Source organism: Triticum aestivum, chromosome 3B (genome assembly GCF_018294505.1).
Source record: "Triticum aestivum cultivar Chinese Spring chromosome 3B, IWGSC CS RefSeq v2.1, whole genome shotgun sequence".
In the NCBI taxonomy this organism is placed as follows: domain Eukaryota; kingdom Viridiplantae; phylum Streptophyta; class Magnoliopsida; order Poales; family Poaceae; genus Triticum; species Triticum aestivum.
The window spans coordinates 652,563,547-652,585,524 of record NC_057801.1 but is presented as its reverse complement, the minus strand read 5'-3'; positions in this window follow the sequence as shown (position 1 = coordinate 652,585,524).

Sequence of the window (21,978 nt, the reverse complement as noted above, 5' to 3'; positions counted from 1 at the left end):
AACTACGTCGTCGTCCAAGCAGTCTTTGATCCTGTTTTTGACAAGCAGGAATCTGGCCCAAAAGTGGTGGACCGTTTCCTTAGGCTGCTGCCGCACATACATCAGGTCATATATATCTGGAGGACCTGAGTTGCTTGGGGAATATAGATTGTGGTGGGTGGGTGGATTAAATTTTGGATCCTTTCCCACCTCTGTCTTTGGAGCTAGAATGGTTTCCGAGGTGATAGGTTCGGGTCTGGTTCAGCAAAGAGGCTCCGACAATCCTACACTTGGACCAACATCCGGGGGGTGTAAGGTCCCGTCCAAAGTGGAAGTATCCGGCATAGGGGATTCGGGGACCCGAACATACTTGGTTTTCAATATGGGGAGCGAAGTGTCTGTGGCCGGTTCCTCGACGACCGCCACGAAGTGGGTGATTGGCGGGTGATTAATTTCCCTCTGGTCAGGCCTGAGCCCGATCCGATCATAGTCTGTTGAGACCCCAGGGCGGCGATGCGGTCTAGCAGTTCGTTTAAAGACGAAACATCCGCCGGATCCAATTTTTTGGAGTACTTAGGGCCAATGTGAGGACGGTGTCCGGCGGTCATGGGGGAAGTTGCAGGCTTGAAGGCCGCGCATGCCCTTATGGTGAGACTGCCAAACCGGAGGGTCTGCCCCGAAGCTAGGCACCCTCCGGAAGTGATATTGTTGTTGATAACTAGCCGAGCCATAGATCGGTTTTTGCAGACAACACAACAAAGCTCTCAATGAAAGCACCAATGTCGGTGTCAAAACCGGCAGATCTCGGGTAGGGGGGCCCAAGCTGTACGTCTAAGGATCAATGGTAACAGGAAGCCAAGGGACACAATGTTTACCCAGGTTCGGGCCCTCTTAAGGGAGGTAAAACCCTACTCCTGCTTGATTATATTCAACGACTATGACGATTACAAGAGTTGATCTACCTCGAGATCGTAATGGCTAATCCTAGATGTTTAGCCTATGAGAATTCCGATGATGATCAAGATTGACTCTACGGATTAACCCCTCCGGTTTATATACACACCCGGAGGGGTCAAGGGTTTATACAAGGTTGGTTTATTACGGAAGGAAACTCTCAGACTCTATTCTTGCCGTCCACGTATTGAGAAGTCCCATCCGGACACGGTGGATGATCTTTAGCTTGATCTCGTACGGTCCATCCAGTCCGGCCCAAGCTCCTAGGATGGACACCTGAGGACCCCCGAATCCAGGACTCACTCATCGTCCTCCCCGTTGTAGTTCCATAAGGGACCACTCTGGATTACAGAGGCTAGACACATTGCTTTATTGCAATAGCCATAACTTCAACGATGGAGAGTCCGGAATGGGCCAATAATCTGACCTTGCTGACCAATCTCATTACTTCCGCACTATCCTCTTGACTGGGGGAGTTGGGGCGCCAGCTCAATAGCTTCTTTAAAGGAGCGCTGGAGAAATCGAGAAGCCCGCGCCGAACAGGGTCTGGAAGAGGAACATCCTCAATATAGAATCATTCCGAAGACCATTCGTTAGACCCCCTCTTCGGGGTCCCGACTGGGTAATCTGATCGGGCTATGCGCCATACTTCGGCGCCACCCACTTCAAATATGGACCCTCGGCCCTGGTGGCGGGGGACGAGGCAGAAGAACTTCTTCCATAGTTCAAAATGAGCCTTGCAGCCTAAAAATAACTCGCAAAGGGCAACAAAACCGGAAGTGTGGAAAATAAAACCTGGTGTGAGGTTGTGCAGTTGGATCCCGTAATATCCAGTAGACCCCTGAGGAAAGGGTGGATTGGGAATCCCATGCCCCTCAGAAGGAACGAGATGAAGCACACCCTCTCTCCTTTGCTGGGATTGGGGAAATTCTCCGCCAATACATCATCGCCCATGGAAGTCAGCCCTGCCCGTACGGAGACTAGATCCATGGAGGGAATATATCCTTGTGTCTGTAGACGATTGAGCTGGAGGTGGGATACGGAACAACTTTGCCAATCCCCCTCTCGAGGGCCATGAGGACGCGAGGAGGAGCCTGGGAAACTAGCCATGGTTTGAATTTTTTTCCCTTCGTTTGCTCTGTTGCTCTTGGGGCGATGTGAGATGGCGTTTTGGAGATCTAACCTCGTTATATAGACGTTGCCTGTGCCTGCTAAAAATATTAAAATACAAGTGTAACGGACCGTTCGCATTCACTTGGACGCATGGAAATCGAGGCGACGGCAGGAAGGAATCATAAAGGCTGGATGCGAAAACCGATGCCGGACTATCGTCAATCCGGAGTATGGTGGAGAACCCGCCTTGCAAAGACGAAGACTTATATCCGCACACAACATCGTCATTGAAGGCAAGTTCGGGGGCTACTGAGGGAGTCCTGGATTCGGGGGTCCTCAAGTGTCGGGCCCAGGAGTATGGGCCGGGTTGGATGGGCCGTACAAGATCAAGTTGAAGATTATCCTCCGTGTCTGGATGGGATTTCTCAATACGTAGACGGCAAGATTAGAGTCCAGAAGTTTCCTTCCCAGATGAACCGACCTTGTTCAAACCCTAGGCCCCTCCGATGTGTATATAAACTCGAGGGGTAAGTGCGTAGAGGCTACCTTCATTATCATCACTAGAATACTCATAGGCTAGACATCTACTCCGTCCGTTCCAAAATAAATGACTCAACTTTGTACTAACTTTAGTACAAAGTTGGATCATCTATTTTCGAACGGAGGGAGTAGGGTTTAGCCATTACGATCTCGAGGTAGATCATCTCTTGTAACTTTCGTACTCGTCGAATATAATCAAGCAGGAGTAGGGTTTTACCTCCCTTAAGAGGGCCGGAACCTGGGTAAACACCGTGTCCCCTGGTCCCCTATTACCATCGATCCTTCGACGCACAATTTGGACCCCCCCTACCCGAGATCTGCCGGTTTTGACACCAACAGGCGGCACCACCCCAAGCCAGCTACATGTTTTATGCACGTGGGGGGCTTATTGCTTTTTTATTTTTGTTTTAGGGGGGGGGGGGTCTATGTAAAACTCTAGCGACTGGTTGTAAATTAATATTAAAACCTATCTAGCACGAAACATTATGCCACATCAGCGAAAAGTGGACCCACCTGTCGTAAACTCGCTCAAACAAGCCTAATCCGCCGATCAGTGGTTTTGTAAAATGATTACACAAGACGTGGTGTTTTCTGCAATAGAATTGCAACGTAGTATTTTGTGCAAACCTAGCCTTCAAAGTGGTTGTTTAACGCAATTTACTCGGAGCACTCAATCGAAACGGATGTGATTTTAGTGAAACAAGACAGCTAAAAGTGAAATTTGGTTCTGAATTATGAAAGAGTAACCACAAAAGTGAATGTATCTTATGAAACCGATTATTTGGAAATGTGCAATAGTTTATTTTCAAAAGAGTGAAATATGTTATTTAAAGAATGTGTAATTGTGCGTTCAGCTGCTGCAGAGAGAGAGAGAGAGAGAGAGAGAGAAAATATATGAAAGTGAGAAATCATCAGAGAAAAATGTGCAATACAAATGGGGCTGTTCGGCAACGCTCCGCTCCACAACTACCGGAGCGGAGTTGGCGGAGCTATAGTTTAAAATGATGGAGTTGCCATTTAGCCACTGCGCAGATTCCGGGAGCGGACCATTACCGAACAGGGCCAAAGACACTTGACTCCCAGAGTGTTAGATGACTACTTTCTATTGGAGCCAACCTTGCCGGTACACAGCGTTACGGTGCGATTTTTCACTTTGGTTTGGAGATGCCCACCGTGGGATCAGTAGATGGAGCTGGACGGAGAGAGCGAGCGAGGCATCTTTGCGCAGTGACATTCGTCCCGCATATAGTCCGGTTCAGTATCAGGAAAGGCATGGCCAGTACCAAACAGCACGACCGCGCGAGGTGCCGAGCGCGATTGGGCGACGAGAATCCCGGCCCCTGCCCGCACTGGTCGCCGTCACACTTGAGACTTGAGTTGAGGTGATGGAGTAGGTTTCCGTCCGCTGTCTAAAAAGTGCCCATCGCAGCGATTGTTTCTTTCGTTTTCGACAGAGCCACCTTCGTACCGCAACGCTTTTGTCTTATTGTGTGTCATGCTTCATGATTAAACTATGACGTCCTTGGTTTGGTTCTTGTTTATCCTAATAATGGACTGCTAATGGTGTTGCATCACCTTTACAATACAAGGAAATAGTACTTCGAGGCAGTTAAGTATGCCATCGGATTGCCACCTTTGTCGTGGCGTTGCAAAGTTCCGCTCCTTTGTCTCTTGCACAGTTTTCACCTGCCACGAATAAAACCGCTTGAAACGACCACCGTTTGTGACTTTGGTGGAGCGTCAGACAGAAAACACAGTAAAAAAGAACGGAAAGTTGTGCAAGGTGACAAGGTTTCCCTAAATGACATGTGATCTAGCTAGAGCGGTGAGAGGTCACCAATCAAATCTCGAGGAAATTAGCAATAATAATGGAGAATAAACAATGTCCCTGAAGATTTTCACCAGACTTTAGTTTTTTTTTTCTGATGTGAAAGGCAGGTGCCCTGCCCATTTCATATACTCCCTCCGTTCCAAAATAGATGACTCAACTTTATACTAACTTTAGTATAAAGTTAGTATAAAGTTGAGTCATCTATTTTGGAACGGAGGGAGTAGATACGAAGAAAGGAGAAAAATGTACAAGAGTTAGTTACACTCGTAGCAAAAAAAAAGTTACATACTACATAGCGCGAGTTCAGTACAGATACGCGAGATGGCATTAAGGTACACATGTTGCACTCCTTCCATTACATTCCAAAGCACGTAGGTGGTCGCTTGACCGAACCTCATGCAAACAGCCGCATCACGCCCCTGTAATGAGTTCCACCAATCCTCGAGAGAGGAGAAAAATATATGTGCGCCTCATGACGAGGTCTGTAAACTTTGCCTCACCAGGTACGAAACAAACGAGGACCTAGTGCGGGAGTGCCTTTCACCCGTGGTGTTTGAGGCATCGTCTCCTTGGCTTTCCATCCCTCATGGGGCGGCGCATATTTTTCTCCTAACCTAAGCTTAGCTTCACTGTGAAACAACCACTAGCACTATGCTTAGGCTGGTCACAGTGGGGAGGAACTTAGGAGTAACATCACACACTCCAATACGACTTTACTTATGTGGCACAAATTTAATAAAGAGGAAGGTGCTCGTGGTAACTTAGCTAGTTACCGGAACATCACACACTTCAAGAAACAATGAGTCTATAACCTAATAAATACATCGTTGCATGACACTACATAGATGTTCCTATCCACTATGGTGGTAGTAACATAGTCTAGGGAAGTGTTAAGTTAGTAGCTTATGTTCTTGCCCATTGTGACCAGCCTTAGTGCTGCTAATTGAAGCAAATCAACATGTACTAGGAGTCTAGGACATGAAGGAAAACCAGGCAAGCTTTTTCGAGGACCTACCAAAAGGAGGGAATGATCCATTTAACTTTTTCTAAGACCTGGAGAAAGGAGGGAAATCATGGACGATGGTCCATTTAACCTGCACTACTAATACTAATATAATTGACCCGGCATGCATGGGTCCTGCCGATCTTTCACAGGCGCGCCCGGATCTTTCACCTTTCACGTCCCACACAAACAGCAAGCGTACAGTAATAAGAAGGCCGGTTGTTGGCGCACGTACTTGAATTAATGGTGTAGGCCTAACCCCGGAGATAGAGAAGAGACCCGCCGGCCGGAATCATTTGGCTGGCCGAAGCATTTCCGGTGCAAGAAAACACACGAGACAGGGACGCTCATTTGGCACGCCTCCGGACGAAAGAGGATAAGCGCTAGCTAGAGGAAAGCGGGCGCGACAGGGACGGGGCCGGAGATCGATCGACGAGGCTACTAGATTCTAGATGCGTGGAGACCAAATCATGGCTTCTGTAGGGCCTACGTGTTAATTCCGGCCACCGTGTTGACAAAAAACCTCATCCTACGTGGGATCGACGGCTGGCTGGAGACATACGGCGGCGAGTGCCGAGTGGGCCACTGGGAGCACGTGTTTTTGGTTCGCCGGGTCACGCGCGCGGTGACCGCTTCATGCATGGCATGTCTTCTGGAACCGCCGAGCCGGCGATAGGCTCCTCTCGCCGCGCGCGTCGGCGTCTCGTTTCCCCGCGCTTCGGGGCAGGCCGGCCGAGCACGGCCGGGGCGAGCGCGCTCGGTGAGTCAAGCCAGGCACGTGGCTCGAACCATCGGCGTTGCCCCCGAGCGCGCTAGCCAAGCCTTTTTGCTTGGCATCGCATGCGGCCGGGTCGCGCCAGAAGCATGGCGTGTGGCGGGACTCGGTCTCCAGTGCGTGTCCCGGAAAGGAAGGGCGGCCGGGACCTCGCGCCGGCCGCCGTGTCGGGACAGGCCTGCGGACGTAAGTAGGGCTACCGGCCACGTGATCCGGATAGGATCGTCGATCGACTTGTTCCTTTCCGGCCGTGTCTTTTTTGCTTGAAATGAGCAAGGCATATTTGATCAGGATAGGATCGCGCCGCGCCCTCGGAAGTTGGACTCGAGGCTTCATGGGCACTGCACGGCACCATGATCAACCAACAAGCTGTAGCTGCAGGTGCTCCTCGACAGATAGTTACAGTGCGATACTGGCTTTGTTCTTCCAGTCCCACTAGCTGCGCAATAATCCAGGTCTGACGGCATGCATGGGGTAGATGAAATTATCCAAGACACTCTTGCTTCTTTCGCGGTCATGGTGTGTTTGGCCCCGAACGACTGACATGTCCCGATCAATCCGAGCTCATTCATGGTTGTGCTTAGCCTTAGGAGGTGCCGGGATGGATGCACATGCTATATCACATGTGAACCGTGGGTCAGAGATCCTATCTGTCAGCTCATGATCATAACGTTTGTAAGTTCACGCACCGTAGGAGTTTTCCAGTCTATCAAACTTATTACAGGTATACATCAGAACTGGCTACGCAGATGCATTGGGCTATCGCCAACAGGCGGAAGAAAACAAGTCGTTTCATGCATGTGCAAAGTTGGAGGATATACACGTAGAAAAACCACTAAGGACAGCTAATACGTTGACACATAACAGACTAACAGTAGTCCCTTTTTATCTCTTGACCGGGTCCACGTGACACGGTAGAAATATTAATCACGCTAGCTTTGCATTTAGCCAAGAATCCGTGCACATAGAGTACCAACGAAACGGTCTATGGTATTAGCGGCTCGTGGCTAGCAGCTGAAAGTTACTCCTTTTTTTTAGGGGAACCAGCTAAATGTTACTACCATCACCGCAAAGAAGTATTCAAAGATGACGAATATGAATCTTTGTCGCACATGATTACACTGATTGACAACGACCTAATCGTACATGTGAGCTATATATACACCCTTCTAGACAACACTACTATATAATCATTGAATGGCGACAAGGACCGCAAGTGTATAAAATGCATGTGGGACCTCGCATAATTTTTCTTGAGCATGCGTACACCTCCAGGGAATCATTAGTTAGTACGGCAAGCACTATTATTAGCATGCCATCAGCATACAATTATTTTTCAAATCCAGTCGTACTTCTACTGATGAATATACTGTTAAGTTTCTGCGCCGCAACCTCACACGGGCGCATCCTGCAGAATGACGCCAAAGTAATACGTGTCGGCAAAAGCTTCCTCCATCTTGACATGTCTATGCTTTGGCTCTCCAGCGGCAAAATTTCACGTTTTGACACTTTCGGGTAACAAATTCGGGATCTGACCCCCTCTGAAAAAATTTCGGGATCTGACCCTTTTGCCTACTGCTAGGAGTCGTGGCGGTAGGTTTGCACGCCCTACCGCCATGCTCCCTGTCGGTAGGTCCCTTGAAGGCGACTGACGGGCGTCTGCTCGTGCTGACGAAGAAATGGGCCTACCGTCATGGTCCGTGGCGGTATGGTACTGAACCCTACCGCCAAGGGGAGGATGTTTCTCGTAATAGGACCGATTCCACCCCTGTGCCACCCCTTACCGCCAGGGGCTCTGGCGGTAGGTTTTAGCACCCTACCGCCAAGGTGTGTGGCGGTAGGGTCTGGGCATTTATAAATCCTCCCCCTTTCTTCTTCCTCTCGCCCCCTCTCTCATCTGCTTCACTGCCCCCTCGGATCTTCTTCATTCCTTCAACGTTTTTGCGGATTGAGATGCCCTTTGTTCCAGAAACGTAAGCTCCTCCGATCCCCTAATTATTTTGAGTCAAATCACTCCCCTTTTTTGTAGCGTAACAATGATTTATGTGTTCATGTTCATGTTAAAAATCATAACGAACCCCTAGTTTAGTTGATATGATGAAACTAGGTGATTGCATCTAGATAATACAAGTTAGGTGACGATCCTTGGTGATGAATCATGATGAACCCTAATCGATATTTTTTGACCACATGATGAACCCTAATTCATATTTCCTAGGTTTAGATTTTTTGTAAGGTGATGAACCCTAATTGATATTTCTAGATAATACAAGTTAGATTTAGAAATTTTGACCATATGATGAACCCTAGGTTTAGATTTTTGACCATATGATGAACCTTAGGTTTAGATTGACCTTCCCCGAGCACACCTCGTCTGCCATGCCGCTGCCGTACGTGTATGAGTCCTTCCCCAAACTGCTGCAGCCGGTGGGATCTGTCTCAGACGAGGTCCTAGAGGCGACGAGGGCAAGGCGGTGGCAGGAGAGGGCAGAGCGGATCTTCGACGATGTCAAGTGTTGGTCGCAGAGTGTGAAGGAGTGGAAGAGTGTGATGGAAGAGATGGAGGCATATCCAAACTCCGCCGGGAAGAGACCATTGAAGCTGCCAACCAACACTCCAACTGGGAGCTGCGCAATTTGGGCCGGAGAATCTACTTCGAGAGCAATGCGGAGGAGAGAGCCAGGATGCCGCCCACAAGTGCATCGGCTTTCGACATCATCAACTGGGGAAGAGCGGAGGCGAAAACTCGAGCGGGCAAGGCAAGGTGGGAGTGCATGAACGGTCGGATGGCGACCAGCGTTCCGCCTCCGCCTGAACCGGTGGATCCGCTGCCTTATCTGTCTCCACGACCAGACCTAACATACGAGGAGGTCTAAACTTGTCTGAAGAACTTGTTGCACGGTTTGTTGGCTATTTGCTACTTATGAAACTAATTGCCGTTAGTTGGGGTTGTCAATGGACAAGTTTGCTATTTGCTACCTATGAAACTATGTGTAAACTATATGGACAAGTTTGCTATCTGGCCCCTTTATTAACCTGTGAGTTCATATTTTGCTATTTGTGAAACTTTGTGAAACATGTGATAAAACTTTACAAAAGAAACAAACACTAAAAGTTGTAAAAAACCAAATTCACAGGACCTACCGCCAAGCCATCTGGCAGTAGGGTTCAATAACATACCGCCATGGACCATGGTGGTAGGCCTTTTTCCACGTCAGCATGAGCAGACGGCCGTCAGTCGCTGTCAAGGGACCTACCGCTAGGGAGCATGGGGGTAGGACGTGCAAGCCTACCGCCACGACCTCTGGCGGTAGGCAAAAGGGTCAGATACCAAAAAAAAATCAGAAAGGGGGGTCAGATCCTGAATTTGTTAGCCAAAAGGGACAAAACACGAAATTTGGCCTCTCCAGCCCCGTTTAGACGAGAGAAATGAATAGATTTCGAAAACCAACATGCTCCCGAACTTTGTGATAAACCAAAAAATGCTTTCGAACTAACCACCGCATGCTTCATCCTTTTAGCTAGATTCGCTACTAGGGGTACTCAGTGCTCAGTGCTCGTACCGATTACACATAATATTAGTTGTCCGTTTGGAAACACAAAAATTGAAGCAGTCTAAACTTCTACAAATGTATGTAATAATACACAAATTTGTAATGTAAGATTGCCTCAACAAAACTCATATGTGATTTTTGAAGATGGTCTCAATTATTCTAGATCGTCCATTATTTTTGATCCAAAGGCCTAAGATCGAATGTGGTGACCGTCCATTGTAGACCTTTGAACTTAGGAAGATCATTGTTTTTCAGGAGTAGGAGGTAAGAGCATCTACAGCCGAACTTTGCAAATCCGGCCCCTCAAACGCCCGCGGACGCGCCCACGCACGCCTCGAATTAGCCACTTTGCATCCGCCTCTCTCATATTTCATCTCCTAGATCCATACAAAGCATGCAAAAGGAATCCTACATACTACAGCTACGTACTACCCTAGCTACTCTTCATCATCGGAGATGTCCACGGCGACGGTGCCAGACGCCGGCTGGACGGTCGGGTAGGAGGACTCCGGCTCATCCTCCTCCTGCTCAACCTCATCCATGTAGGCGAACATCTCCGCCTCCTCCGTGGTCTATTGCGCCTCCATCTCCTGCCGGCGGCGGCGTGTGGCCTCCGCAACCAACTCCGACCGGATGGAATCGAGGATGGCCTGCTGCTCCGCCTGCAGATCCCCGTCGCCAGCGTCCCCCATGTCCTCCTCCTCCGGCTCATCCTCGACCTCCTCCTCCTCCAAGTCATCAGGATCCACTGCTTCCAGAGGTAGCCCCGCGGCGATCCGGGCTTCGCGCCTAGCCAGCATCTGCTCAAGGAGCTCGACCCGACGCTCCGACGTCAGAAAGGGCTCGCTCCAAACCCGACGGCGTGGGTGCATGGCTACTAGGCGGACGGGCGGAGTGGAAAGTGGCGGCGACGACGGATAGGAGGAGGAAATGTGGATGGATGGTAGGTTTCGGTGCCGCCGGTCGACTTAAATAGCCGGGCAATGCACTGCGCGGCCCGCGGGAGCTGCGCCACGCAATGCCACCGGTCCGACAGAGGAGACGAGCTTCGAACCGCCGGATTTGAGGGCATTTCCGGCTGGGACCCCTCGTCAGTCTGACGTTGCGGGCGTGCCCGGACGCCCCCATATCTGCCACATATTTGAGTTGGATATGGGGGGTGCCGGACAGTTCGGGCGTTTATGGGCCGTTTGAGAGGCCCGTCTAGGTCAAAAAACCGTGACCGGGTAGTGACCAGGATCTGCTCAAGGAGCTTGACCCGACGCTCCGGCGTCAGCAAGGGCTCACTCCTCACCCGGTGGCGTGAGGGCATGGCTACTAGGCGGACGGGCGGAGTGGAAAGTGGCGGCGGCGGATAGGAGGAGGAAAATGTGGATGGATGGTAGGTTTCGGTGCCGCCGATCGACTTAAATACCCGGGCAATACACTACGCGGCTCACGGGAGCTGTGCCACGCGGCGCCACCGGTCCGACAGAGGAGACAAGCTTCGTACCGCCGGGTTTGAGGGCGTTTCTGGCTGGGACCCCTCGCAAGTCCGACGTGGCGGCCGTGCCCGGGTGCCCCCATATCCGTCACATATTTGAGTTGGATATGAGGGTGCCGGACTGTCCGGCGTTTATGGGCTGTTTGAGAGGCCCGTCTAGGTCAAAAAATCGTGACCGGGCAGTGACCGGACGGCCCGCCCGACGTATGAGGCGGGTTTGAGAGGTCCGGTTATAGATGCTCTAATAGGTCACTTGTGGGGGGTAATAGGTCACCTAACCCTCTTAAATAGATGTTATCAATTGTATTTGGTGTAACTGTTAGATAAAAGGAAACACTTGTGTGAATTAATAGGAAGATTTATTGTATACTCCTAAAACAAAATATTGCGACGATATGTGAAAAGTGAGAATGGTTTTAATCTTAACAATTTGACCATAAAAAGACACATACACATGGCTAAGTATACGGATAATTGCGAAGTGAACATAGCTCAGATGGTTAAGTTTTTTGTGGTGGAATCAACCCACCAGGGATCAAGTCTTAAACTTGTCATTGGTGCTCGTATTTTTTTAAATTTATTTCATCCTTTCTAGTATGTGTTCATTAAATGGGAGAAGAGGTTACCGTCACCTACAGATCTGCTTATGCATCTGGTTCAAAACAGTATACAGATGGCTGGCCTAGTATCCACAGAAAACGGATGACCGGCCTAAAAGAGTACATGGACGACCTTCAAAAATTTGCAGGGGCACGTAAATGCGGGGGCACGCACTTATGCGGCCAAGCAGGTGCGTCCGTTCAGGAGATTTGTGCACTTCTGTGTACTAGAAAATCACGTAAAACTTTGTTGATTCATATACGCTATGAATCCGCCCGAATACGGTCAACTATACATCTCGTTCTTCTACATATACGTCATATGTACTGTTGTCTTATATTCTATTTTCCTACCGTCGGCCTTATATGTTCACTTCTTTATTTCCTGTTCATCTCCTTCCTCATTTAAAAAAAAAAAGGAGGAATACTCCGGCCTCTGCATCAATCAATGCATATGCAGCCATATTATTAAATAAAAACGTAATAAGGTCATAAGGTCCAAAAAAGCTTATAAACTAAGCAGTAGTCGAAGCAAATAAATCTAAAAAGCGCCACACCCGGCGATATATAACTAAAAAAGTGCCACATCCGGCGATAAAATAATAAGCTACGATGCCTACACACATAGCCTATTATTAGCTCGCCATCAAATTGACTGAAGATAGTCTATGCTACCGTCTTTCAACAGTTGCGCTCAATAACCAAAGGCTCCCTAAAGTCCGTATGAGTGAGTAAAGACTACATACGGATCCAAGTTGTAGCTCTGTAGATAACCTGTAAAAAATTGGTGAATTGTGCCCCATTAAAAATCATATCATTTCTAGTGTTCCATATAGCCCAAAATAATGCACATACTCCTATCCGAATATGTTTAGCTAAATGTACGTCCACTTCATTAAGCCACGTCCCAAATAACATGTGTATGCTCCTTGAAGGTTGAACGTTAAAGGCTATATGAATTGTTCGCCATAATAATTGTGCAAGAGGACATTCGACAAAGAGGTGTTTAATTGTTTCATGTTGATCACAAAAACATCACCTAGAGTTACCAACTCAATTCCTTTTTGCCAAGTTATCTTCGGTTAGAATAACCTCTTTATGGACAAACCACATAAATATTTCAATACGAAGCGGAACTTTAATCTTTCAAATGTGCAACGACCTCGACAATGGCCCGAAATAAATTAGGTCCGGATACATGGATTTCACTGAGAAGATTCCATTTGTGGTTAACTTCCAGCGAATTATATCCACTTGATCAGATAGGTGAACTTCCATCAACCTACGAACCAGGTGCAACCAAGCATTCCAACGTTCCCCTACTAGGGTGTTGGAAATATGCCCTAGAGGCAATAATAAATTAGTTATTATTATTATATTTCCTTGTTCATGATAATCGTTTATTATCCATGTTATAATTGTATTGATAGAAAACTCAGATACATGTGTGGATACATAGACAACACCATGTCCCTAGTAAGCCTCTAGTTGACTAGCTCGTTGATCAATAGATGGTTATGGTTTCCTGACCATGGACATTGGATGTTGTTGATAACGGGATCACATCATTAGGAGAATGATGTGATGGACAAGACCCAATCCTAAGCCTAGCACAAAGATCGTGTAGTTTGTATGCTAAAGCTTTTCTAATGTCAAGTATCATTTCCTTAGACCATGAGATTGTGCAACTCCCGGATACCGTAGGAATGCTTCGGGTGTACCAAACGTCACAACGTAACTGGGTGGCTATAAAGGTACACAACGGGTATCTCCGAAAGTGTCTGTTGGGTTGGCATGAATCGAGACTGGGATTTGTCACTCCGTGTGACAGAGAGGTATCTCTGGGCCCACTCGGTAGGACATCGTCATAATGTGCACAATGTGACCAAGGGGTTGATCACAGGATGATGTGTTACGGAATGAGTAAAGAGACTTGCCGGTAACGAGATTGAACAAGGTATCGGCATACCGACGATCGAATCTCGGGCAAGTACTATACTGCTAGACAAAGGGAATTGAATACGGGATTGATTGAATCCTCGACATCGTGGTTCATCCGATGAGATCATTGTGGAACATGTGGGAGCCAACATGGGTATCCAGATCCCGCTGTTGGTTATTGGCCGGAGAGTTGTCTCGGTCATGTCTGCATGGTTCCCGAACCCGTAGGGTCTACACACTTAAGGTTCAATGACGCTAGGGTTATAGGGAATAGATATACGTGGTTACTGAATGTTGTTCGGAGTCCCAGATGAGATCCCGGACATCACGAGGAGTTCCCGAATGGTCCGGAGGTAAAGATTTATATATGGGAAATCCTGTTTTGGTCACCGGAAAGGTTTCGGGTGCTATCGGTAATGTACCGGGACCACCGGGAGGGTCCCGGGGGTCCACCAAGTGGGGCCACCGGCCCTAGAGGGCTGCATGGGCCAAGTGTGGGAGGGGACCAGCCCCAGGTGGGCTGGTGCGCCCCCCACCAGGGCCCAAGGCGCCTAGGGTTTGGGGAGGGGGCGCCTCCACCTTACTTGGGGGGCAAGTTTCCCCCTCTCCCCCCTTGGCCGCCACTCTAGATGGGTTCTAGGGGCTGCCGCACCCCTTGGGGTGGGAACCCTAAAGGGGGCGCACCCCCTCCCTCTCCCCTATATATAATTGAGGTATTTGGGGCTGCAGATACAAGAGTTTCCACCTCTCCCTGGCGCAGCCCTACCTCTCTTTCTCCTCATCTCTCGCGGTGCTTGGCGAAGCCCTGCTGGAATACCACGCTCCTCCATCACCACCACGCCGTTGTGCTGCTGCTGGACGGAGTCTTCCCCAACGTCTCCCTCTCTCCTTGCTGGATCAAGGCATGGGAGACGTCACCGGGCTGTACGTGTGTTGAACGCGGAGGTGCCGTCCGTTCGGCACTAGGATCTCCGGTGATTTGGATCACGAGGAGTACGACTCCTTCAACCCCGTTCACTTGAACGCTTCCGCTTAGCGATCTACAAGGGTATGTAGATGCACTCCCCTCTCTCTCGTTGCTAGTCTCTCCATAGATAGATCTTGGTGACACGTAGGAAAATTTTGAATTTCTGCTATGTTCCCCAACAGTGGCATCATGAGCTAGGTCTATTGCGTAGATTCTTTGCACGAGTAGAACACAAAGTAGTTGTGGGCGTTGATTTTGTTTAATATGCTTACCGTTACTAGTTCAATCTTGTTTCGACGGTATTGTGGGATGAAGCGGCCCGGACCGACCTTACACGTACACTTACGTGAGACAAGTTCCACTGACTGACATGCACTTGTTGCATAAGGTGGCTAGCGGGTGCCAGTCTCTCCCACTTTAGTCGGATCGGATTCGATGAAAAGGGTCCTTATGAAGGGTAAATAGCAATTGGCATATCACGTTGTGGTTTTTGCGTAGGTAAGAAACGTTCTTGCTAGAAACCCATAGCAGCCACGTAAAACATGCAAACAACAATTAGAGGATGTCTAACTTGTTTTTGCAGGGTATGCTATGTGATGTGATATGGCCAAAAGAATGTGATGAATGATATGTGATGTATGAGATTGATCATGTTCTTGTAATAGGAATCACGACTTGCATGTTGATGAGTATGACAACCGGCAGGAGCCATAGGAGTTGTCTTAATTTATTGTATGACCTGTGTGTCATTGAACAACGCCATGTAATTACTTTATTTTATTGCTAACCGTTAGCCATAGTAGTAGAAGTAATAGTTGGTGAGACAACTTCATGAAGACACGATGATGGAGATCATGATGATGGAGATCATGGTGTCATGCCGATGACGATGATGATCATGGAGCCCCGAAGATGGAGATCAAAAGGAGCAATATGATATTGGTCATATCATGTCACTATTTGATTGCATGTGATGTTTATCATGTTTATACATCTTATTTGCTTAGAACGACGGTAGTAAATAAGATGATCCCTCATTAAAATTTCAAGAAAGTGTTCCCCCTAACTGTGCACCGTTGCGAAAGTTCGTTGTTTCGAAGCACCACGTGATGATTGGGTGTGATAGATTCTAACGTTCACATACAATGGGTGTAAGCCAGATTTACACACGCGAAACACTTAGGTTGACTTGACGAGCCTAGCATGTACAAACATGGCCTCGGAACACAAGAGACCGAAAGGTCGAGCATGAGTCGTATAGTAGATACGATCAACATGAAGATGTTCACCGATGATGACTAGTCCGTCTCACGTGATGATCGGACACGGCCTAGTTGACTCGGATCATGTAATCACTTAGATGACTAGAGGGATGTCTATCTGAGTGGGAGTTCATTAGATGAACTTAATTATCCTGAACATAGTCAAAAGCCCTTTGCAAATTATGTCATAGCTCGCGCTTTAGTTCTACTGTTTTAGATATGTTCCTAGAGAAATATAGTTGAAAGTTGACAGTAGCAATTATGCGGACAGTAGAAGGCTTATGTCCTTAATGCACCGCTCGGTGTGCTGGACCTCGAACGTGGTCTGTGGATGTTGCGAACATCTGACATACACGTTTTGATGACTACATGATAGTTCGGTAATGTTAAATGGTTTAGAATTGAGGCACCAAAGACATTTTTGAAATGTCGCAGAACATATGAGATGTTCCAAGAGCTGAAATTGGGATTTCAGGCTCGTGCCCACGTCAAGAGGTATGAGACCTCCGACAAGTTTTCTAGCCTACAAGCTAAGGGAGAAAAGCTCAATCGTTGAGCTTGTGCTCAGATTGTCTGAGTACAACAATCACTTGAATCGAGTGGGAGTTGATCTTCCAAATGAGATAGTGATCTTTCTCCAAAGTCGTTGCCACCAAGCTGCTAGAGCTTCGTGATGAACTATAACATATCAGGGATAGATATGATGTTCCTTGATATATTCGCGATGTTTGACACCGCGAAAGTAGAAACCAAGAAGGAGCATCAATTGTTGATGGTTGGTGAAACCACTAGTTTCAAGAAGGGCAAGGGCAAGAAGGGATACTTCATAAAACGGAAAATCAGCTGCTGCTCTAATGAAAAAACCCAAGGTTGAACCCAAACCCGAGACTAAGTGCTTCTGTAATAAGGGGAACAGCCACTGGAGCAGAATTACCCTAGATACTTGGTAGATGAGAAGGCTGGCAAGGTCGATAGAAGTATATTGGATATACATTATGTTAATGTGTACTTTACTAGTACTCCTAGTAGCACCAGGGTATTAGATACCGGTTCGGTTGCTAAGTGTTAGTAACTCGAAATAAAAGCTACAGAATAAACGGAGACTAGCTAAAGGTGAGCTGACGATATGTGTTGGAAGTGTTTCCAAGGTTGATGTGATCAAGCATCGCACGCTCCCTCTACCATCGAGATTGGTGTTAAACCTAAATAATTGTTATTTGGTGTTTGCGTTGAGCATAGACATGATTGGATTATGTCTATCGCAATAAGGTTATTCATTTAAGGAGAATAATGGTTACTTTGTTTATTTGAATAATACCTTCAATGGTCTGGCACGGTTTATTGAATCTCAATCGTAGTGATACACATGTTCATGCCAAAAGATATAAGATAGTTATGATAGTACCACCTACTTGCGGCACTGCCATGTAAGTCATATTGGTATAAAACGCACGAAGAAGCTCCATGTTGATGGATCTTTGGACTCACTCGTTTTTGAAAAGTTTGAGACATGCGAACCATGTCTATTGGTGTATATGCATGAAAAAACTCAATGCAAATGGACCGTTTGGACTCACTTGATTTTGAATCACTTGAGACATGCAAATCATACCACATGGGCAAGATGACTGAAAGCCTCGTTTTCAGTAAAATGGAACAAGAAAGCAACTTGTTGGAAGTAATACATTTTGATGTGTGCAGTCCAATGAGTGCCGAGGCACGCAGTGGATATCGTTATGTTCTTACTTCACGGATGATTTGAGTAGATACTGTATATTTACTTGATGAAACAAAAGTATGAATTATTGAATGGTTCAAGTAATTTCAGAGTGAAGTTGAAGATCATCGTGACAAGAGGATAAAATGTCTATGATATGATCATGGAGATGAGTATCTGAGTTACGAGCTTTGGCACGCAATTAAGACATTGTGGAAATTGTTTCACAATTAATACCGCCTGGAACACCATAGTGTGATGGTGTGTCCGAACATCATAGTTGCACCCCATTGGATATGGTGCGTACCGTGACGTCTCTTATCGAATTACCACTATCGTTCATTGTTTAGGCATTAGAGACAACCGCACTCACTTTAATAGGGCACCACGTGATTCCATTGAGACGACACTGTTTGAACTATGGTTTGGAGAAACCTAAGTTGTCGTTTCTTAAAAGTTTGGGGCTGCGACACTTATGTGAAAAAGTTTCAGGTTGATAAGCTCGAACCCAAAGTGTATAAAATGCATCTTCATAGGACACCCAAAAACAGTTGGGTATACCTCCTATTTCAGATCCGGAAGCAAAAGATTGTTTCTAGAAACAAGTCCTTTCTCGAGGAAAAGTTTCTCTCGAAAGAATTGAGAGGGAGGATGGTGGAGACTTGATGAGGTTGTTGAACCATCACTTCAACTAGTGTGTAGCAGGGCACATGAAGTTGTTCCTGTGGCACCTACACCAATTGAAGTGGAAGTTGATGATACTGATCATGAAACTTCGGATCAAGTCACTACCAAACCTTGTAGGACGACAAGGACATGTACTGCTTTAGAGTGGTACGGCAATCCTGTCTTGGAGGTCATGTTGCTAGACAACAATGAACCTATGAGCTATGGAGAAGCGATGGTGGGCCCGGATTCCGACGAATGGCTCGAGGCCATAAAATCCGAGAGAGGATCCATGTATGAAAACAAAGTGTAGACTTTGGCAGAACTACTTGATGGTCGTAAGGCTATTGGGTACAGATGGATTTTAAAAGGAAGACGGACAATGATGGTAAGTATCACCATTAAGAAAGATCGACTTGTCGTTAAGATGTTTTCCAACAAGTTCAAGGAGTTGAATACGATGAGACTTTCTCACTCGTAGCGATGCTAAGAGTCTGTTGGAATTATATTAGCAATTACTGCATGATTTATGAAATCTTACAGATAGGATGTCAAAACATTGTTTCCTCGACGGTATTCTTGAGGAAATGTTGTATGTGATACAACCAGAAGGTTTTGACAATCCTGAAAGACGCTAACAAGTATGCAAAGCTCCATCAATCCTCCTAAGGACTGGAGTGAGCATCTCGGAGTTGGAATGTACTCTTTGATGAGATGATCAAAGATTTTGGGTTTATACAAAGTCTATGAGAAACTTGTATTTCCAAAGAAGTGAGTGGGAGCACTATAGAATTTCTGATGAGTATATGTTGTTGACATATTGTTGATCAGAAATGATGTAGAATTTCTGGAAAGCATATAAGGTTATTTGAAAAGTGTTTTTCAATAGAAAACCTAGATTAAGCTGCTTGAACGTTGAGCATCAAGATCTATGAGGATAGATCAAAAACGCTAAATGGTACTTTCAAATGAGCACATACCTTGACATGATCTTGAAGGTGTTCAAGATGGATCAGTCAAAGAAGGAGTTCTTGCCTGAGTTGTAAGGTACGAAGTTAAGACTTAAAGCTCGACCACGGCAGAAAAGAGAGAAAGGACGAAGGTCGTCCCCTATGCTTTAGACGTAGGCTCTACAGTATGCTATGCTGTGTACCGCACCTGATGTGTGCCTTGCTACATACCTGGCAAGGGGGTACAAGAGTGATCCAGGAATGGATCATTGGACAGCGGTCAAAATTGTCCTTGGAGTAAATAAGGACATGTTTCTCGATTATGGAGGTGATAAAGAGTTCGACGTAAAGGGTTACGTCGGTGCAAGCTTTAACACCTATCCGAATGACTCTGAGTAGCAAACCGGATACGTATAGTGGAACAACCATTTGGAATAGCTCCAAGTGGACCGTGGAAGCAACATTTACGATATGACCTAGAGATTTGCGAAGTACATACGGATTTGAATTTTGCAGACCCGTTGACTAAAACCTCTCTCACAAGCAAAACATGATCAAACCCCAGAACTCATTGAGTCTTAATCACATGATGATGTGAACTAGTTTACTGACACTAGTAAACTCTTTGGATGTTGGTCACATGGCGATGTGACCTGTGAGTGTTAATCACATGGCAATGTGAACTAGATTATTGACTCTAGTGCAAGTGGGAGACTGCTGGAAATATGCCCTAGAGGCAATAATAAATTAGTTATTATTATTATATTTCCTTGTTCATGATAATCGTTTATTATCCATGCTATAATTGTATTGATAGGAAAGTCAGATACATGTGCGGATACATAGACAACACCATGTCCCTAGTAAGCCTCTAGTTGACTAGCTCATTCATCAATAGATGGTTACGGTTTCCTAACCATGGACATTGGATGTCGTTGATAACAGGATCACATCATTAGGAGAATGATGTGATGGACAAGACCCAATCCTAAGCCTAGAACAAAGATCATGTAGTTCGTATGCTAAAGCTTTTCTAATGTCAAGTATCATTTCCTTAGACCATGAGATTGTGCAACTCCCGGATACCGTAGGAATGCTTTGGGTGTACCAAACATCACAACGTAATTGGGTGGCTATAAAGGTACACTACGGGTATCTCCGAATGTGTCTGTTGGGTTGGCACGAATTGAGACTGGGATTTGTCACTCCGTGTGACGGAGAGGTATCTCTGGGCCCACTCGGTAGGACATCATCATAATGTGCACAATGTGACCAAGGGGTTGATCACGGGATGATGTGTTATGGAATGAGTAAAGAGACTTGCCGGTAACTAGATTGAACAAGGTATCGGCATACCGACGATCGAATCTCGGGCAAGTACTATACCGCTAGACAAAGGGAATTGAATACGAGATTGATTGAATCCTCGACATCGTGGTTCATCCGATGAGATCATCGTGGAACATGTGGGAGCCAACATGGGTATCCAGATCCTGTTGTTGGTTATTGGCCGGAGAGTTGTCTCGGTCATGTTTGCATGGTTCCCGAAACCATAGGGTCTACACACTTAAGGTTTGATGACGCTAGGGTTATAGGGAATAGATATACGTGGTTACCGAATGTTGTTCGGAGTCTCGGATGAGATCCCGGACATCACGAGGAGTTCCAGAATGGTCCCGAGGTAAAGATTTATATATGGGAAATCCTGTTTTGGTCACCGGAAAGGTTTCGGGTGCTATCGGTAATGTACTGGGACCACCGGGAGGGTCCCGGGGGTCCACCAAGTGGGGCCACCGGCCCCAGAGGGCTGCATGGGCCAAGTGTGTGAGGGGACCAGCCCCAGGTGGGCTGGTGCGCCCCCCCACCAGGGCCCAAGGCGCCTAGGGTTTGGGGAGGGGGCGCCTCCACCTTACTTGGGGGGCAAGTTTCCCCCTCTGCCCCCCTTGGCCGCCACCCTAGATGGGTTCTAGGGGCTGTCGCACCCCTTGGGGTGGGAACCCTAAAGGGGGCGCACCCCCTCCCTCTCCCCTATATATACTTGAGGTATTTGGGGCTGCAGATACAAGAGTTTCCACCTCTCCCTGGCGCAGCCCTACCTCTCTTTCTCCTCATCTCTCGCGGTGCTTGGCGAAGCCCTGCTGGAATACCACGCTCCTCCATCACCACCACGCCGTTGTGATGCTGCTGGATGGAGTCTTCCCCAATCTCTCCCTCTCTCCTTGCTGGATCAAGGCATGGGAGACGTCACCGGGCTGTACGTGTGTTGAACACGGAGGTGCCGTTCGTTCGGCACTAGGATCTCCGGTGATTTGGATCACAACGAGTACGACTCCTTCAACCCCGTTCATTTGAACGCTTCTACTTAGCGATCTACAAGGGTATGTAGATGCACTCCCCTCTCTCTCGTTGCTAGTCTCTCCATAGATAGATCTTGGTGACACGTAGGAAAATTTTGAATTTCTGCTACATTCCCCAACATTGGGATCTTTTAAATTGGATATTAAGCGGTATCGATTTTAATACCGTGGCAAAATAATCCTCCTTGTGTTGCACAATATTATATAAGGATGGATATTGCAAAGCCAAAGGCGTCTCCCCAAGCCATGTATCCTCCCAAAATATAGTAGTATTACCATTACCAACT